Raw genomic sequence first — 22,044 nt, forward strand, 5'->3', positions numbered from 1 at the left:
AGAGACAAGGAAGGACACTACATAATGATCAAGGGATCAATCCAAGAAGAAGATATAACAATTGTAAATATATATGAACCCAACATAAGAACAACTCAATACATAAGGCAAATGCTAACAGCCGTTAAAGGGGAAATCGACAGTAACACAATAATAGTGGGGGACTTTAACACCCCATTTACACCAAAGGACAGATCATTCAGACAGAAAATTAATGAGGAAACACAAGCCTTAAATGACAAATCAGACCAGACAGACTTCATTGATATTTAGTGGACATTCCATCCAAAAGCAGCAAAACACACTTTCCTCTCAAGTGCACATAGAACATTCTACAGGATAGATGACATCTTGAGTCAAAAATCAGTCCTTGGTAAATTTAAGTAAATTGAAATCATATCAAGAATCTTTTCTGACCACAACGCTATGAGATTAGAAATCAACTACAGGCAAAAAACTGTTAAAAACACAAACACATGGAGGCTAAACAATGTGTTACTAAATAATCAATGGATCACTGACAAAATCAAAGAGGATATCAAAAAGCACCTAGAGATAAAGGACAAGGAAAACACGATGATCCAAAACCTACGGGACGTAGCAAAAGCAGTTCTAAGAGGGAAGTTCATAGCAATACAACCTTACCTCAAGAAACAAGAAAAATTGGAAATAAACAACCTATCCTCCTTACACCTAAAGCAACTAGAGAAAGAAGAACAAACAAAACCCAAAATTAGTAGAAAGAAAGAAATCATAAAGATCAGAGCACAAATAAATGAAATAGAGATGAAGAAAACAACAGGAAAGATCAATGGAACCAAAAGCTGGTTCTTTGAAAAGATAAACAAAATTCATAAACCTTTAGCCAGACTCATCAAGAAAAAAAAAAGGAGAGGACTTTGGGGCCTTCCCTGGTGGCGCAGTGGTTGAGAGTCCGCCTGCCGATGCAGAGGACGCGGGTTCGTGCCCTGGTCCAGGAAGATCCCACATGCCGCGGAGTGGCTGGGCCCGTGAGCCATGGCCAATGAGCCTGCGCGTCCGGAGCCTGTGCTCCGCAAAGGGAAAAGCCACAGCAGTGAGAGGCCCGTGTACAGGAAAAAAAAAAAAAAAAAAAAAAGGAGAGGACTCAAATACTAGCAATCCCACTCCTGGGCATATATTGGAGAAAACCATAATTCGAAAAGACATGCACCCCAATATTCACTGCAGCACTATTTACAATAGCCAGAACATGGAAGCCACCTATACATCCATCAACAGAGGAATGGATAAAGAAGATGTGGTATGTATACACAATGGAATATTATTACTCAGCCATAAAAAAGAACAAAATAATGCCATTGCAGCAACATGGACTGACCTAGACATTGTCATACTGAGTGAAGTAAGCCAAAGACAAATATCATAGGATATGGCTTATATGTGGAATTTTAAAAAAGGGTACAAGTGAACTTATCTACAAAACAGAAATAGTTACAGATGTAGAAAACAAACTTATGGTTACCAGGTAGAAAGGGTGGGAGAGGGATAAACTGGAAGATTGGGAATGATATATACACACTACTATATATAAAACAGATAACTGATAAGGACCTACTATATAGCACAGGGAACTCTACTCAATACTCTGTAATGGCCTATATGGGAAAAGAATCTTAATAACAGTAGATATATGTATAACAGATTGACTTTGCTGTACACCTGAAGCTAATATAACATTGTAAATCAACCATACTCCAATAAAAAATTTTTTTTAAATTGCCGCCTTTAGAAAATATATTGACAAATATTAACAGTCCCACTGGAGAACTTTCTAGATATAAGGTTTTAATATGAAAATTTTCATTATAGATATGATGCCTCATTCTTCAGATAGTTCTAATTTTACCATATGTCATGGTTATGTACAACAGAAATCCATACTAATATCTGTTCTATTAGTTATCTATATTACAGATGTTTTAAAAATGCTTCCAATGAGACCAACTATCAGTAGCACTTCTCCATGAAAAAAGGAAGATGATGGTACAAAACCAAGAAAATTTCTTATAATTGATTTGTTTTGTAGGGGGATTTTTCTTAATGAATTTTTACCCTCGTCTTCTAAATCAGGTCTCATTCTTTTCTCCAGTTGTTTCCAAGGGCTATATTTTTTCAATTTACAGACTTTACGGAAATAGAGGGTAAAAAGACAGATTATGTAAATTTCTTGTTTCTTTTGAAAATTATTTATATATCAAGCCAAGTCCATAGTAGCAAACAGATTTTTAAATGGAGTTATAGAGGAATAAAATGGAAAGTAAAGCATTTCCAGTATATACTTCTATGTAATTATACCCCTTCCCTTTTATAAACACTTGGTATAATGAAAAATGCTTGTGGACCATTTCTTGTTTTCCTTCACAAACATGTTATAATTTCTTATTTGGTTCTCATCTTGGTGCTAATAAAATAGATTACCTAATCTAAATGGGAAGTAAATTCTTTTTAACGTTTTTTTTTTTTTAGCTTGGAAAGCAAGATTTTGTATTTATAAGTCACGTATAGTAATGCCATAAATTTGCTTCTGTCCTAAGATGAAATTCACCCTAAGAAAGTAGCTATAGTTAGCATGTCATTTATATTTATGATCTATTTCAGGTAAACCTGATATTCCTAGGCATTTGACATTTTTAGCTGTGACACTTCAGTAACCTTCTGTAGCAGCAACATAACAATGAAAAGATTAAAAAAGAATGAAATTGGCATTAGTTTGTCTAATATGCTGATGAGAGTGATGTAATTGATGGATGATGAGGGCAAGTAACTGAGCAGTGATTCAGATACCCGAATCTCCTTCATGTGAGGATAAAAAAAAGAATGGCAAATATTCTATTATGCGGACTAATAGCTATAGTATACAGCCATCTCCCCCTAGTTAACAGGTTTTGTTTAGGCATCCACCCTTTAAAAAAGTGACAGAATCAAAAACTTGGGGATAAATCTTGATTTGTCTAAGCCTGTTCCTAGGTAATTCATAATTCCTTTTTCCTTGCCAGTGATCACATAGGAGGTGAGGATATAGCCCAGCCAATGAGTCATGAAGGCAAGTGTGCTGGAAAGTTTTGGAGAAAGATTTTGTTGTTTTTAAAAAGAAACACAGATGAAGAGATGGTGTTTTTTCTTTCGTCGAATGCTGTTTTGACTTGATTAGAATGAAACTGCAGTGGTCATCTTCTGACCATGAGGAAACCTGGTCTGAAGACAAGGGCTAACACTTTGAGGATACCAGAATGAAACAATGGAGAAGATGTGGATCCTGATGATGCCACTGAGGAGCTGAAATAACCAACCTCGGAGCTATCTTATCTTGAAACTTCTTACTTGAGAATACATTTTAGAAAATTTTGAGGTTTAAAATTTTTTTTATTGCAGTTGAAATTACTCTGAAATGTATACTTACTAGGTATCTAGTATTATGCTAAGTGCTATACCTGGATTATCTCATTTAATACAATAAACCTATGAGCTAGCTATTGTAATGCCCATTTAACAGAAAAGGAGATTTTGTCTCATATACTTAAATCACATTACCCACAGTCACATAGCTAATAAATGGCATAGTTGAGAATTCAAAACATTTTTACTTCAAAGTTAGACTCTTAGATACAGTATCTCTTGAGCTACTGACTCAATGTTTTTTATCAATATAATTCCACAAAAAATTATTGACAACATATTTTGGGGTATGTACTGTGCTAATCTCCTGAAATTTGTATTCAGATAAAAAGTTTTTTTGAGGAAGTATTATCTAAGATTGTACACGAGAACAAATATTAAGCCAACTCTACCAACAAGCCTGGTAATAGTGTTTTCTATTTGGTAAGTAACAGCCTCACTAAATAAGTAATATGCTTTATTTATTTCTGTAGCTTTAGTTTTAGAGTGGCTTGGAAAGCAGGGCAGACTGCAAAGATCTGTGTTGTGGTTTGGAGAGGTATGAATCACTTCTGTCAGGTCTGCATCTGTTGGGATATATAGGAAGGTCACCTTTGACCAATGGGAATTCTCAAGAGTGTAGCAGCAATCACGTGTTCCAAGTGACTTAATTCTAATTGCAATCATGATATCCTTAAGGGCCTACTCAGAAATCATCAATTACTAAAAGTAAACAAATGTTTACTGAGTATTTTACTAAAGAACACAGAACTGTGCTAGATGTAGAAGACACAAGAGAAACATGAGTTATGAAATACTAGCTCTCTTCAAGCAGTATACACATTCTTGTTTGGGAGATGAGATTAACCCCCACAAAATAGAGAAAGATGCAAGGAAGTATCTATCATCAAACTTTTATTTATATGATAGTGAAAATAAGTTCAGAAAAGAGAAGGGATCTATAATCACTTGCCAAATGTATATCTATATACCACCTTGCAAATTTCAAAAAGACTTCATGTTTCCTCATGTGATATTCACAAAATTGTATAAAGGTAGAAAAGTCAAATAATATTTAATTAATAATGACAACTACCATTAATGCTAATCTCCAATGGATCAGACATTGTGTAAGGCACTTTTCACTCGCTTTTTCTCATTTTATCCTCATAAGAATCTCATTTGATAGAGACTACTGCCCCCATCTCCAGATGCTGAAACTGAATTAAATGAACTGACTTAAAATATACAACTAATAATTCACGTAGTTTGTACTTAACACTAACAATGCAAATTGATGAGTTCTACTACTGAATTTTGCCAACACTGTGAAATCATGAATCTCCAAAACCTATACATATCTTGTCTATAAAGAAAAATTTTCCTTATTTTGTCTGAAATAGCCTGAAACAAAACTTCAGTAAGTCTAACCTTACTTTAAACATCACTTAGATCACTGTGAAGAAATTTTTAAAATGTAGGTCAGTCTGGAAGAGCCAGTGCTATATCCTCATCACACCAAATCTACAACAGCCTCCAAGGCAGTTAGGTTGGGACTAAATACATGGGGATTTTTCCAGCCTTTCTTACAGTTAGTTGTTGATGAGAAGGTGATGCCAGACAAATATAGGGGTTCGTTACTGTAGCACAGCCTATCCTATCCTATTAAAGAGGCAATATTAATTATGTTTTTAGAGTTATTATTTCAATAGATAATGTTAAATAGGTCATTTGAATCACGCTGTTTGTATAACAAAAGTCAGGTACTCTGTTCTTACTGGGCTTCTAGTTTTACTATTACTTAGATACTCTATATTCTGGACTCTCAGCCTCACAACCCCAGCTCAGTTAAGCCTAATCGACCCATAATAACTAGGCCAGTGCACCAAATTCTTCTGAGAATGATTTGTATTTGAAAAGTATCTCATTAATTCATAAAATGAATACCAGAATAGTACTGATGCATGTTCACTATGTTTTATCCTCAAAAAAAAAATCTATTTAGAAAACCTAAATAAGATTAAAATAGGAACAAAGACTCAGAACAAAGAAAACTAAAGGCTTTTCTTATTAACTTCTAAGTTAGAGCAGTGATTCTCAAAAACAATACTTACATTGAATCCTTATATATATTATACATGAATTTTAATTGTGTTAAAATACATATAAACATAAATTTTACCACTATAACCATTTTTAAGTGTATGATTCAGTGGCATTAAGTACATTTACAATGTTGTGTGATCATCACCACTATTTCCAGAATGTTTTAATCATCACTCCAAACAGAAATTTTGTATCCATTAAGCACTAACTTCTCATTTGCTCCCTCTACTCCACCTCTGGTAACCTCTAACCTACTTCCTGTCTTTGTGAATCATACAACTTTTGGAATCAATAAAATATAGGCCTTTCATATATGGCTTATTTCACTTAGCATAATATTTTCCAAGTCCATCCATCCTGCAGCATTTTTCAAAACTGCATTCCTTTGTATGGCATAATAATATTCCATTGTATGGATATACCACATTTGTTTAACCATTCATTTGTTGATGGACACTTGTGTTGTTTCCACCTTTTGATAACTGTGAATAACACTTTTATGAACATTGGTGTACGTGAATCTGTTTACGTTCCTGTTTGGTTACACACTTTGAAGTGGAATTTCTATGTTTAACTCTTTGAAGAACTGCCAAACTGTTTTCCACAACCACTGTACTATTTTACAGTTCCACCAGCAACATAAGAATGTTCCAATTTCTCTATATACTTGCCAACACTTTCTTTCTCCCTCTCTCTTGCACTTTCTTTCCTTTTCTTTTCAATAACAGCTATCCTACTGAGTGTGAAGAGGTATCTTATTGTAATTTTTTCATGGTATATCACTCTATTTTATATATTATATATGTATTGATAGTTTCAAAGTTTTTAGAATACAGTTATTTCACATCTTATATTTATTCCCACTTATTTGATGTTTTTAGTGCTATTCCTAATTGTTTTCAAAATTTATTTTTCTTCTTGATGCTTGTATATAGAAATACAATTAATTTTTGAATATTAAACTTATTTCAGTTGACTTTGCTATTACTTTTAACAGTTTATCTGTAGTGGTTTTTAAAATTTTTCTGTGAATAGAATTTTATTATTTGTGAATAAGAACAGTTTTTCCTTCAAGCCCTCTCCAGTTTATAGGCCTTTTATTTATTTTTTCTTACCTTATTGCACTGACCAATTCTTGTTCAATAAGAAATGAAAGTACTAATAGTGGGCATTCTTATTGTGTTCCCATTATTTAATATGTTTGTTCATGTGTTTTTATACATTTATCCTTATCAGATTAAAATAAGTCCACTGTACTCCTAGTTTGCTGTGAGTTTTTTCATCAATGGCTGTTGGATTTTATCAAATGCTTTACCAGACACTATTGAGAAGATAGTAACTTACTCTTTTTCCTATTAATGTAATAAATGTATTATATTTTTTCTGCTAATGTAATGAATTATAAAGATTGATTTTTTTAAACTTTTTTATTGAAATATAGTTGAACTACAATGTTATGTTAGTTTCAGGTGTACAGTAAAGTGATTCAGTTAGGAAACAAAAAAGACCTCAAATAGCCAAAGTAATCTTTTGAAAGGAGAATGGAGCTGGAAGAATCAGGCTCCTTGACTTCACACCATACTACAAAGCTACAGTCATCAAAACAGTATGGTACCAGCACAAAAACAGAATATTGATCAATGGAACAGGATAGAAAGCCCAGAAATAAACCCATGCACCTGTGGTCAATTAATCTAGGACAATGATGGCAAGACTATACAATAGAGGAAAGACAGTCTCTTCAATAAATGGTACTGGGAAAACTGGACAGCTACATGTAAAAAAAAATGAATTTAGAACATTCTTTAACACTGGATGCAAAAGTAAACTCTAAATGGATTAAAGACCTTAATGTAAGATACTATAAAACTCTTAGAGGAAAACATAGGCAGAACACTCTTTGACATAAATTGCAGCAGTATCTTTTTCAATCCGCCTCCTAGAGTAATGGAAATAAAAACAAAAATAAACAAATGGGACCTAATTAAACAAAATCTTCTGCACAGCAAAGGAAACCATAAACAAAACAAAAAGACAACCCACAGAATGAGAGAAAATATTTGGAAACAAAGTAACTGACTAGGGAATAATCTCCAAAATTTACAAAAAGCTCATGAAGCGCAATATCAAACAAGCAAACAACTCAATCAAAAAATAGGCAGAGAAAGCTCCTCAGGCAGAAGCCGCGCAGGCTCCTCGAGCGACCGACCCAGCACCTCCTGAGGCGGCGAGAAGGACTCGGGCTCAGGGCTCAGCAGGATATCGAATCCCTAACAGGAGGGCTGACTGGTTCTACGGGGGCTGATCCACCAATTAAAATGAGTAATCCACATGAGTGATTATTTTTCTTCTATGGACAAGCTTTTTGGAAAAAAAAAATTAAAAATCTTGGTATTCATATCCAGAAACACTGGGTTTCATTTAATTTACATTACCATTCTCTAAAAGGCCAGGAAATTCACTAAAATTTGATATTACAACCAACATCATTATTTTAACTTTTAAATAAGTGTATATAGACAAACTTTGAGAAGAATCATCTCCTGCTTCAATCTGCTGCTGGATAGGAACTAATCAGAGAGAGAGAGGCGGAAGACGGAGAAGGAGGGCGTCCAGGGCTTTCCCGATCACAAATTTCACCTCCACTCCAACTCTCTTTATACTTTTCTTGCAAAAATAATAATAGAAATAAGGAGGTGGTGGGGTTTCCAAAAGCAAAAATCGTAACCTTGAACCATCTGGGGAAGGCAAAAATCCCATCAACCGCAACTCTCAGTTCGAAAGTAAAGATACCTGAACTAAGACTATTTGAGGATAGAATAAAAAAGGTGAGGAGGGAGAAGGCGGAAGATGGCGGAAGAGTAAGACGCGGAGATCACCTTCCTCCCCACAGATACACCAGAAATACATCTACACGTGGAACAACTCCTACAGAACACCTACTGAAGGCTGGCAGAAGACCTCAGACCTCCCAAAAGGCAAGAAACTCCCCACGTACCTGGGTAGGGCAAAAGAAAAAAAGAAAAAACAGAGACAAAAGAATAGGGACGGCACCTGCACCAGTGGGAGGGAGCTGTGAAGGAGGAAAAGTTTCCACACACTAGGAAGCCCCTTCGCGGGCGGAGACTGCGGGAGGCGGAGGGGGGAGCTTCGAAGCCGCGGAGGAGTGCACAGCAACGGGTGCGGAGGGCAAAGCGGGGAGATTCCCGCACAGAGGATCGGTGCCGACCGGCACTCACCAGCCCGAGAGGCTTGTCTGCTCACCCGCCGGGGCGGGCGGGGCTGCGAGCTGAGGCTCTGAGGCTCGGGTTTCCGTTTCGGACGGAGGGCAGGGAGAGGACTGGGGTTGCCGGCTTGAACATAGCCTGAAGGGGTTAGTGCACCACAGCTAGCCGGGAGGGAGTCCGGGGAAAAGTCTGCACCTGCCAAAGAGGCAGGAGACTTTTCCTTCCCTCTTTGTACCCTGGGGCGTGAGGAGAGGGGTTTAAGAACGCTGCTTAAAGGAACTCCAGAGGCGGGAGCGAGCCGCGGCTAAAAGCGCGGACCCCAGAAACGGGCGCGAGCTGCGGCTGAAAGCGCTGAGCCCAGAGACGGGCGCGAGCCGCGGAGCGCGGAATCCAGAGACGGGCGCAAGCCGCGGCTAAAAGCGCGGACCCCAGAGGCGGGCAGGAGACGTTAAGGCTGCTGCTGCCGCCACCAAGGGGCCTGTGTGCGAGCACAGGCCACTCTCCACACCCCTCTTCCGCGGAGCCTGTGCAGCCCGCCACTGCCAGGTTCCCGGGATCCAGGGACAACTTCCCCGGGAGAACGGCACAGCGCGCCTCAGGCTGGTGCAAAGTCACGCCGGCCTTTGCCACCGCAGGCCCGCCCCGCACTCCGTGCCCCTCCCTCCCCGCCGGCCTGAGTGCGCCAGAGCCCCCGAATCAGCGGCTCTTTTAACCCCATCCTGTCTGAGCAAAAAACAGACGCCCTCCAGCGACCTACACGCAGTGGCAGGGCCAAATCCAAAGCTGAGCCCTGGGAGCTGTGAGAACAAAGAAGAGAAAGGGAAATCTCTCCCAGCAGCCTCAGAAGCAGCGGATTAAAGCTCCACAATCAACTTGATATACCCTGCATCTGTGGAATACCTGAATAGACAACCAATCATCCCAAATTAAGGAAGTGGACTTTAGGAGCAAGATCTATGATTTTTTCCCTTTTCCTCTTTTTGTGAATGTGTATGTGTATGCTTCTGTGTGAGATCTTGTCTGTATAGTCTTGCTTCCACCATTTGTCCTAGGGTTCTATCCGTCCATGTTTTTTTAAAAAAATTTTTTTTCTTAATAATTAAGTTTAATAACGTTATTATACTTTACCTTCGTTCTTTCTTTCTTTCTTTCTTTCCTTCCTTCCTTCCCTCCTTTAGACAATAAATTATCCCAAATTGAGGCGGTGGTCTCTGACAGCAAGATTTATGATTTTTCCCCATTTACCTCTTTTAGTGAGGGTGTATGTGTATGCTTCTGTGTAAGATTTTGTCTGTATAGCTTTGCTTCCAACATTTGTCCTAAGGTTCTATCCGTCCCTTTTTTTTTTTCTAAATAAGAATTTTTTAATTCAATAACTTTATTATACTTTATTTTATTTTTACTGTATCTTCTTTCTTTCTGTCTTTTTTCCTTCTTTCCCTCCTTCCTTCCTTCCTCCCTCCCTCCCTCCTTTCTTTCCTTCTTGCCTTCTTTGCTTCTTTCTTTCTTCCTTCCTTCCTACCCTCCTTTCCTTCTTTCTTTCCTCATACTTCTACTAATTCCCTCTACTTTTTCTCCCTTTTATCCTGAGCAGTGTGGATGAAAAGCTCTTGGTGCTCCAGCCAGGAGGCAGGGCTCTGCCTCTGAGGTAGGAGAGCCAACTTCAGGACACTGGTCAACAAGAGACCTCCCAGCTCCACATAATATCAAACGGCGAAAATCTCCCAGAGACCTCCATCTTAAAACCAGCACCCAGCTTCACGCAACGACCAGCAAGCCACAGTGCTGGAAAACCTATGCCAAACAACTAGCAAAACAGGAACACAACCCCACCCATTAGCAGAGAGGCTGCCTAAAATCATAATAAGGCCACAGACACGCCAAAACACACCACCAGACGTGAACCTGCCCACTAGAGAGACAAGATCCAGCCTCATCCACCAGAACACAGGCACTAGTCCCCTCCACCAGGAAGCCTACACAACCCACTGAACCAACCTTAGCCACAGGGGACAGACATCAAAAACAGGAGGAACTACGAACCTGCAGCCTGCAAAAAGGAGACCCCAAACACAGTAAGATAAGCAAAATGAGAAGACAGAAAAACACACAGCAGATAAAGGAGCAAGATAAAAATGCACCAGATCTAACAAATGAGAGGAAATAGGCAGTCTACCTGAAAAAGAATTCAGAATAATGATAGTAAGGTTGATCCGAAATCTTGGAGATAGAATGGACAATAGAATGGACAAAATGCAAGAATCAGTTAACAAGGACCTAGAAGAACTAAAGATGAAACAAGCAACAATGAACAACACAATAAATGAAATTAAAAGTACTCTAGATGGAATCAATAGCAGAATAACTGAGGCAGAAGAACGGATAAGTGACCTGGAAGATAAAATAGTGGAAATAAGTACTGCAGAGCAGAATAAAGAAAAAAGAATGAAAAGAACTGAGGACAGTCTCAGAGACCTCTGGGACAACATTAAACGCACCAACATTCGAACTATAGGGGTTCCAGAAGAAGAAGAGAAAAAGAAAGGGACTGAGAAGATATTTGAAGAGATTATAGTTGAAAACTTCCCTAATATGGGAAAGGAAATAGTTAATCAAGTCCAGGAAGCACAGGGAGTCCCATACAGGATAAATACAAGGAGAAATACGCCAAGACACATATTAATCAAACTGTCAAAAATTAAATACAAAGAAAGCATATTAAAAGCAGCAAGGGAAAAACAACAAATAACACATAAGGGAATCCCCATAAGGTTAACAGCTGATCTCTCAGCAGAAACCCTACAAGGCAGAAGGGAGTGGCAGGACATACTGAAAGTGATGAAGGAGAAAAACCTGCAGCCAAGACTACTCTACCCAGCAAGGATCTCATTCAGATTTGATGGAGAAATGAAAACCTTTACAGACAAGCAAAAGCTGAGAGAGTTCAGCACCACCAAACCAGCTTTACAACAAATGCTAAAGGATCTTCTCTAGGCAAGAAACACAAGAGAAGGAAAAGACCTATAATAACGAACCCAAAACAATTTAGAAAATGGGAATAGGAACATACATATCGATAACTACCTTAAATGTAAATGGACTAAATGCTCCCACCAAAAGACACAGATTAGCTGAATGGATACAAAAACAAGACCCTTATATATGCTGTCTACAAGAGACCCACTTCAGACCTAGAGACACATACAGACTGAAAGTAAGGGGATGGAAAAAGATATTCCATGCAAATGGAAACCAAAAGAAAGCTGGAGTAGCAATTCTCATATGAGACAAAATAGACTTTAAAATAAGGACTATTAAAAGAGACAAAGAAGGACACTACATAAGGATCAAGGGATCGATCCAAGAGGAAGATATAACAATTGTAAATATTTATGCACCCAACATAGGAGCACCTCAATACATAAGGCAAATACTAACAGCCATAAAAGGGGAAATCGACAGTAACACATTCATAGTAGGGGACTTAAACACCGCACTTCCACCCATGGACAGATCATCCAAAATGAAAATAAATAAGGAAACACAAGCTTTAAATGATACATTAAACAAGATGGACTTAATTGATATTTATAGGACACTCCATCCAAAAACAACAGAATACACATTTTTCTCAAGTGCTCATGGAACATTCTCCAGGATAGATCATATCTTAGGTCACAAATCAAGTCTTGGTAAATTTAAGAAAATTGAAATTGTATCAAGTATCTTTTCTGACCACAATGCCATGAGACTAGATATCAATTACAGGAAAAGATCTGTAAAAAATACAAATACATGGAGGCTAAACAATACACTACTTAATAATGAAGTGATCACTGAAGAAATCAAAGAGGAAATCAAAAAATACCTAGAAACAAATGACAATGGAGACACAACGACCCAAAACCTGTGGGATGCAGCAAAAGCAGTTCTAAGGGGGAAGTTTATAGCAATACAAGCCCACCTTAAGAAGCAGGAAACATCTCGAATAAACAACCTAACCTTGCACATCAAGCAATTAGAGAAAGAAGAACAAAAAAACCCCAAAGCTAGCAGAAGGAAAGAAATCATAAAAATCAGAACAGAAATAAATGAAAAAGAAATGAAGGAAACAATAGCAAAGATCAATAAAACTAAAAGCTTGTTCTTTGAGAAGATAAACAAAATAGATAAACCACTAGCCAGACTCATCAAGAAAAAAAGGGAGAAGACTCAAATCAACAGAATTAGAAATGAAAAAGGAGAGGTAACAACTGACACTGCAGAAATAAAAGAGATCATGAGAGATTACTACAAGCAACTCTATGCCAATAAAATGGACAACCTGGAAGAAATGGACAAATTCTTAGAAATGCACAACCTGCCAAGACTGAATCAGGAAGAAATAGAAAATATGAACAGACCAATCACAAGCACTGAAATTGAAACTGTGATTCAACATCTTCCAACAAAGAAAAGCCCAGGACCAGATGGCTTCACAGGCGAATTCTATCAAACATTTAGAGAAGAGCTAACACCTATCCTTCTCAAACTCTTCCAAAATATAGCAGAGGGAGGAACACTCCCAAACTCCTTCTATGAGGCCACCATCACCTTGATACCAAAACCAGAGAAGGATGTCACAAAGAAAGAAAACTACAGGCCAATATCATTGATGAACATAGATGCAAAAATCCTCAACAAAATACTAGCAAACAGAATCCAACAGCACATTAAAAGGATCATACACCATGATTAAGTGGGGTTTATTCCAGGAATGCAAGGATTCTTCAATATACGCAAATCTATCAATGTGATAAACCATATTAACAAATTGAAGGAGAAAAACCATATGATCATCTCAATAGATGCAGAGAAAGCTTTTGACAAAATTCAACACCCATTTATGATAAAAACCCTGCAGAAAGTAGGCATAGAGGGAACTTTCCTCAACATAATAAAGGCCATATATGACAAGCCCACAGCAAACATCATCCTCAATGGTGAAAAACTGAAAGGATTTCCACTAAGATCAGGGACAAGACAAGGTTGCCCACTCTCACCACTCTTATTCAACATAGTTTTAGAAGTTTTAGCCACAGCAATCAGAGAAGAAAAGGAAATAAAAGGAATCCAAATCGGAAAAGAAGAAGTAAAGCTGTCACTGTTTGCAGATGACATGATCCTATACATAGAGAAACCTAAAGATGCTACCAGAAAACTACTAGAGCTAATCAATGGATTTGGTAAAGTGGCAGGATACAAAATTAATGCACAGAAATCTCTGGCATTCCTATATACTAATGATGAAAAATCTGAAAGTGAAATCAAGAAAACACTCCCATTTACCATTGCAACAAAAAGAATAAAATATCTAGGAATAAACCTACCTAAGGAGACAAAAGACCTGTATGCAGAATATTATAAGACACTGATGAAAGAAATTAAAGATGATACAAATAGATGGAGAGATATACCATGTTCTCGGATTGGAAGAATCAACATTGTGAAAATGACTCTACTACCCAAAGCAATCTATAGATTCAATGCAATCCCTATCAAACTACCACTGGCATTTTTCACAGAACTAGAACAAAAAATTTTACAATTTGTATGGAAACACAAAAGACCCCGAATAGCCAAAGCAATCTTGAGAACGAAAGAAGGAACTGGAGGAATCAGGCTCCCTGACTTCAGACTATACTACAAAGCTACAGTTATCAAGACGGTATGGTACTGGCACAAAAACAGAAAGATAGATCAATGGAACAGGATAGAAAGCCCAGAGATAAACCCAAGCACATATGGACAGCTTATCTTTGATAAAGGTGGCAGGAATGTACAGTGGAGAAAGGACAGCCTCTTCAATAAGTGGTGCTGGGAAAACTGGACAGGTACATGTAAAAGTATGAGATTAGATCACTCCCTAACACCATACACAAAAATAAGCTCAAAATGGATTAAAGACCTAAATGTAAGGCCAGAAACTATCAAACTCTTAGAGGAAAACATAGGCAGAACACTCTATGACATAAATCACAGAAAGATCCTTTCTGACCCACCTCCTAGAGTAATGGAAATAAAAACAAAAATAAAGAAATGGGACCTAACGAAATTTCAAAGCTTTTGCACAGCAAAGGAAACCATAAACAAGACCAAAAGACAACCCTCAGAATGGGAGAAAATATTTGCAAATGAAGCAACCGACAAAGGATTAATCTCCAAAATTTACAAGCAGCTCATGCAGCTCAATAACAAGAAAACAAATAACCCAATCCAAAAATGGGCAGAAGACCTAAATAGACATTTCTCCAAAGAAGATATACAGACTGCCAACAAACACATGAAAGAATGCTCAACATCATTAATCATTAGAGAAATGCAAATCAAAACTACAATGAGATATCATCTCACACCAGTCAGAATGGCCATCATCAATCTAGAAACAATAAATGCTGGAGAGGGTGTGGAGAAAAGGGAACACTCTTGCACTGCTGGTGGGAATGTGAATTGGTTCAGCCACTATGGAGAACAGTATGGAGGTTCCTTAAAAAACTACAAATAGAACTACCATATGACCCAGCAATCCCACTACTGGGCATATACCCTGAGAAAACCAAAATTCAGAAAGAGTCATGCACCAAAATGTTCATCGCAGCTCTATTTACAATAGCCCGGAGATGGAAACAACCTAAGTGCCCATCATCGGATGAATGGATAAAGAAGATGTGGCACATATATACAATGGAATATTACTCAGCCATAAAAAGAAACGAAATTGAGCTATTTGTAATGAGGTGGATAGACCTAGAGTCTGTCATACAGAGTGAAGTAAGTCAGAAAGAAAAAGACAAATACCGTATGCTAACACATATATATGGAATTTAAGAAAAAAATATCATGAAGAACCTGGGGTAAAGCAGGAATAAAGACGCAGACCTCCTAGAGAACGGACTTGAGGTTATGGGGAGGGGGAAGGGTGAGCTGTGACAGGGCGAGATAGAGGCATGGGCATATACACACTAACAAACGTAGTAAGGTAGTTAGGTAGTGGGAAGCAGCCGCATGGCACAGGGATATTGGCTCGGTGCTTTGTGACAGCCTGGAGGGGTGGGATAGGGAGGGTGGGAGGGAGGGAGACGCAAGAGGGAAGACATATGGGAACATATGTTTATGTATGACTGATTCACTTTGTTATAAACCAGAAACTAACACACCATTGTAAAGCAATTATACCCCAATAAAGGTGTTAAAAAAAGAAAAATAGGCAGAGGACCTAAATAGACATTTCTCCAGAGAAGACATATTGATGGCCAAGAGGCACATGAAAAGATACTCAACATCACTAATTATTAGAGAAATGCAAACCAAAACTGCAATAAGGTATCACTTCACACAGGTCAGAATGGCCATCTTCAAAAAATCTACAAACAATAAATGCTGGAGAGGGTGTGGAGGAAAGAGAACCCTCCTACACTCTTGGTGGGAATGTAAACTGGTACAGCTACTATGCAGAACAGTATGGAGGTTACTTTAAAAAGTAAAAACAGAGCTACCATATGACCCAGCAATCCCACTCCTGGGCACATAGCCAGAAAAAAACATGGTTCGAAAGGATACATGCACCCCAATGTTCATAGCAGCAAGACATGGAAGCAACCTAAATGTTTATTGACAGATGAGTGGATAAAGGAGGTGTGGTACATATGTAAGGGAATGTTACTCAGCCATTAAAAACAATGAAATAATGCCATTTGCAGCAACATGGATAGACGTGGAGATTATCATACTAAGTGAAGTCAGAGAGAGAAAGAGAAATATATGATACTGCTTATATGCAGAATCTAAAAAAAAAAATGATGGAAATGAACTTATTTCAAAACAGAAACAGGCTCACAGAGTTAGGGAAGGAACTTATGGTTACCAGCAGGGAAGGGTATGGGGAGGGATAGATTGGGAATTTGGGATTGACGTGTACACAGTGCTCTATTTAAAATACATAACCAACAAGGACCTACTGTATAGTACAGTACTGGCTCAATACTCTGTAATAACCTAAATAGGACAAGAATTTGAAAAATAATAGATACATGTATATGTATAACTGAATCAGTTTGTTATACACCTGAAACATTGTTAATCAACTATACTCCAATATAAAATAAATTTTTAAAAAAAATTCAGATTCATGTGCTTCACCTTGGACCAGCCAAACAGGATTTCATACATAGAGTCCAGCAACCTGCTTATTAAATAAACACCTCATGTTAATCTTAGCCACACTGTTTTGGGAACTACTGCAACTATCAAGTTTCATCTAATTCTGTATATTCTATCTTTTCAATGTTTCTCAACCATTTCTCTCCTTTCCTATGGCCTCTACCCTAGTTTAAGCCTGCTTCATTTCTTAGCTGGACATCTGTAATAGGATTTCCTTGCCTCTAGGATATTTTCCACTCTAATTCATCCTGCACACAGGGGCCTTTTTAATCTTACTAAATCACAGCTCCACTCATTTAATGTGACAAGAACTTATTGAGAGCATACTATATACCAGGTGCTCTAGGGCAGAAGGTTCTAAGTGGGGTTGATAATCAGAATCATTAAGTGGGAGAAACCTTTTAAAAACAGAGATTCTCTAGCATTCCTCCAGGCCTACTAAATTAGAATCTATAGAGCCAGAGTTGAGAAAAGTTTATTGTTAAAAAGTTCCCCAGGTGACTCTGATACTTTTGAGCAACACTAGACTGGAGCATATAAAGATTAAAACATTCTTCTATATTTCAGATTGTACTGGGGGAGTTGTGAACATATGCAAATAACTAACATACAACACATTGGTTAATGTGTACCAAGTGCTACAAGAAAGAGTAATTCTAATTGCATTAAACACTTTTAGTAACTCGCCAACCTGGAAGAAATCTTTTCCTCCTCTAATTTCCCACAGTACTTTATAATTCTCTTACAGTCTCATTTTTATCTTGCACTATAATTATTTTTGTATATGTCTCCTGTCCTTTACACTTGCATTTGAGATCAGAACCTTGGCCTTATCAGAGCACAGAATCTGACAAAGAATTTTTTTTCAGAGTTCTAATTTATTTACAGGATAAAGCTGTATCCCCCAAAATACTAAACTATGCATGGTTATGCATTTAATAAATTATGTCAAAAATTGGATGTCCTTGTAACTCTTGGATATACGTGGCTAAATTTATGGATTTTAATCTCAGCAAGGCACTTAGTACAGTTCCTTCAATAAAGCAGGTACTCAATAAAAAAGTTATGTGTGAACCAATGGGATCTGGGGAAAATGTCTTTGGATATGCAAAAACATACTTAGTATGACCAGTATCTACTTAAGAGGTTATAGATTCCAAATGAAATAATATGCCGGTGGCTTTTGCAAACCAGATCCCTATGAGCCAAAACCAATCAGCTGTTTTTCTTTGTTTGTTTGGATGACCCAGTATTTTGTTGGTGTGCTGGGATGTGTGTGTGTGTGCGTTGTGTTTTTTGTTTTTTGACAAATTTTAATTTGAATGTCTTTGGGCAAATATTCTCTGACTTACCACAGGCTCTCCCACTCCCTATTACCTTATGCTAATCTGATGTACACAATTATGTTATCTATAGGTCTAAAGATGAGAGTTCTAATGATGACAGACAACTGCTCCCAATCATTTCTTCTTTTTGAGTGTTGGTTATTGTTACGGACTGAATTGTGTCCCCCCCCCCACAAATTCATATGCTGAAGTCCTAATCCCCAGTACTTCAGAATGCAACCATATTTGGAGAGAAGGTCTTTAAAGAGGTAACTAAATTAAAATGAGGTCTTTAGGATGGGCCCTAATCCAATATGTCTGATGTCCTTATAAGAAGAAATATGGACACAGATGTGTATGTCCATGAAGTAAAGACCATGTGAAGACAGAGGCAAAACTACATGCCAAAGAGAGAGGCTTCAGAATGATATCAACCCTGCTGACACCTTGATATTGGACTTTCTAGCCTCTAGAATTGTGAGAAAATTAATTGCTGCTGTTTATTCCCTCAGTCTGTGGTATTCTGTTACAGCAAACCCAGAAAACTAATACAGCTACCAACTATATTTAATACTAATCTTAACTTAGGCATTTTTACATCAGAATTATGTTTACCATGTTCAAGTCATTCTGCCAGGTACAGTGGTGAATACAACTCTAAGTAGCTTAGAATCTAGCAGATGTGGCAAACTATATGTAAGATACATTCATCAACATAAATGATAAAAACTTTACCAGTCCTAAAGAACAAAAAAGCCAAATAAAGAGTATATTTATAATTCTATAGGTGTTCTGGAGGGAGAGAGTTAACTATGGGTTACAGCTCAAAAAATTCAAAATGTGACCTGGGTCGTGAGAGATTAGTAAGCTTCAACCAAGCAGAGGGGAGAGGACATTTAGGTGAGAGGAATGGAGAGTACAAAGTCAAATGCTACTAGAGAACATTGTTTTTCCCAAGTAAATCTACCTTAGATTCAGGTCTCCTTTCTTGGCTTTCTAAACTCTATAACCACTATATATTTCTTAATTAATGTCCTAAATCCTTATAAAATTTAGGCATTTTCCCCCTGCAGATAAATAACAGTATAACTGACTTTGTTCAGTATAATACTGACATGCAAAGGATGGTCTGGTTCATCTCTAAAGCCTCTTGGGCTTCTGCTGAGAGTTGATTTTATTTTCAAATGGTCTATGAGGGCAATAAGCATCTCACAGAACATTCTCTTTTGAAATCTGGCCATTTTTTTGATCTCTTGCTTGTCAAATCTCATCACAGTAGATGGCTCCACAGTGCAGGTGGCCTGTGTTTTCTTAAGTGCCTCTTCTCCTGAAGAATGTGTTACTCTGTTCATTAATGTTTCATACCTAAGTATTCTAATATATTTAATTTTTTATTTAATGAAATTTCTAACCTTCAGGCTGAGTAAGTTATTTGGAATGTTTCATCCAAGCTGCTGGAAAAGTGCTCAATAGCAAGGAGTTTTAAAGATGGAATTTTAAGAAAGGGGTTGGCAGGAACCTAAACACATATAGATCTAAGCTTTCACAAATGCTTCCCTGTCTTAAGTGTAGAGGAAGAAATTCTTCTTGATAAGCAGGTAAGTTCTGCTGAATTTTTCTTTTAGATTTTGGAGACAAGAATTTAACGACTTTTGTTTTGTTAAAAGATGTGTTTCAAAGCTGTAAGTTTTTTTTAAAAGTATCATTTGTCTGTAGAAAGCCTTACTTCTCCTCCATCATTTCAACAATGCTTACGTTCTTCCATAAATGAGAGACTTATGTGAGACCATTATCGCCAAAAGAGATACACGTTGAACCAAAGGAGCCATGCATAGCACCTGGTTTCAATTATTTTAGATTCAAGTGATGATCTAAGAAAAGAGGAGCCTCAGCTGAATTAGTTTGATTCCTGAAAAGGTCTGGATTCAAAGCACCTGCCCATCTTACCATCTAACTTCAGACTTACGGGAGATTAAGAACTTAAATTAGAGAAGCTTTTAGACTGTTACATAAAATTTTTAAATTAAGCTCTTTAATACCCGGTTTAGATGAAATTTGACGGATGAAATTGGACGGTCAGAAATAACTAGAATTTTAAATTTAAGCGTAACTCAAGTTGCACCCAATATTTAAAGACTACAAACTGTGTACGATACAGTAAAAATTCACACGGTAAACCATTACTAAATGTTTAGAAATCCAAATTTTCACCTTTTCCTTTTTTTAGTACCCGCTCCCCGGGTGACAAAGTGGACTCAAGTTTCCGTTACCCCTTACCCAACAAGGGGTGATGGTACTACACGCTTACCTTGGGGAAACAACTTGCACTTTATAAATGGACAGGAAAATCGTTTGGTGAGAGAGAAGGCTAAAGGAAACGAAGGCCGGTGGCGTGACCGTAGCACAGGCCCGCGGTTACTCTTGAGGAGACGACCTCAGCTCCAAACCACCTCGACCACCTAACAGGACCGCTTTTCCCGCGGCGTCTCGCCTTCCGGCTGTAAGTCACCACAGCCCGCCCACCGGAAGCCATCGTCTTGGCAGCGCAGTTTGGTCCCACCCCATCACTTCGCCCCGCCCACCGCCTTGTACGCTTGCGGCCAGCCGGGCTTCGATTGGTCCATCTGTCCTTCACTCTGGGAGACGTTCCGGGCTACGAGGCTCTGGAACTCTTACTTGAATTTGTGGCGCGGAGAGTTCGTGAGGTAAGGAAGGCAGCTGTGTGTCTTGCTGGAGCCGACAAACTGGGTGGTGAGCGACCCTGAGGGGAGAAGGACGAAAAGGGCGGCCGAGGTGCAGGGACGCTGAGTCAAACAAGCCGCCTCGAGATGAGGGGCTTCAGCCGGGCTGCTTCCCTCCCTGAGGCAGCCCCGCTGTTCGCTTCCTCGCAGCCTCTAGGTTCTTCTCTCACGTCGTTTTCCTCGCGTCTCAGAGACAACGCGCCCGCCCCTATTCTGTCGCCCCTGGAGGGAGGCTCCTCCTGACTCTCCCTTTTCCTCTTCTTTCGCCAACGGTGTCTCTCAGTTCCTTCCCTCCCCAGTAGCGACCCTCCGACCCTGCCGTGCTAACACCTCCCCCAAGCGTACTTGACTCCCCCAGACTTCTTTCGTAATTATATCCGGCTCTCCATCACCAACACTGTCAGAAACTTTCTACCTGCCCTTGACAGTGTGGAAAAGACTCCTGAGCAACCTGGGGAGCGCCCCACATCTCACAAACTGAGTCCAGAACGTTCCTTATCAAGGAATAGGATGCTGCTGTCCACTTCTTCCCAACTGGGACGCTTTTCCAGTGGAAAGCGGCAAGTGCAAGCGCTGTATAAAGCGCTACAGAAATGTAAGATCTTGTCCCAGTTGCTGACTCTGAATGATTGGATTCCTGTCGAAAACAGGATTATTTTGTTCTTGGTCTGACCCTGTTAACACATACGTTTCGTTTTGGCGTTATGAATACTTTCCAGACCTTAAAACAGAACAAAGCCAATAGGTCTGTTGGGGTACAGTGAAACTGAGGCTTCATCGGTAACATAAAAAACAAACAAGCAAAAAAACACTGATTGAAAAGTGTTCTCTTCATTAACCTTCTGTGTCTATTATGATCTGACTCCCCCCACTACATCCCTATCGACTGAATTTCAAATTGAAATTCAGAACCACTTAAAGAGTTTTATAGCATAAATGGACATCTTTTCCTATATCCCCTGTCTATGACTATGAAAATCTTCTATTTTCTTTCTAATCTTATCATTCAACTTGATTTTCTGTATGTCC

At 38.5% G+C, this 22,044-nt stretch overlaps 1 long non-coding RNA gene across 1 annotated transcript in view; it reads right to left on the reverse strand.

Annotated features, from left to right (window-relative positions):
- The window catches only part of LOC132416267 (uncharacterized), a 160,550-nt gene extending 139,813 nt beyond the window's left edge, over positions 1-20,737 (reverse strand). Inside the window, exon 1 of the long non-coding RNA XR_009517525.1 lies at positions 20,583-20,737. This is a non-coding gene — a long non-coding RNA (uncharacterized lncRNA). The remainder of the gene's footprint in view (positions 1-20,582) is intronic.
- Between the last annotated feature and the right edge of the window lie 1,307 nt (positions 20,738-22,044).

The sequence above is a fragment of the Delphinus delphis genome, chromosome 20 (assembly GCF_949987515.2).
Source record: "Delphinus delphis chromosome 20, mDelDel1.2, whole genome shotgun sequence".
Taxonomy (NCBI): Eukaryota; Metazoa; Chordata; class Mammalia; order Artiodactyla; family Delphinidae; genus Delphinus; species Delphinus delphis.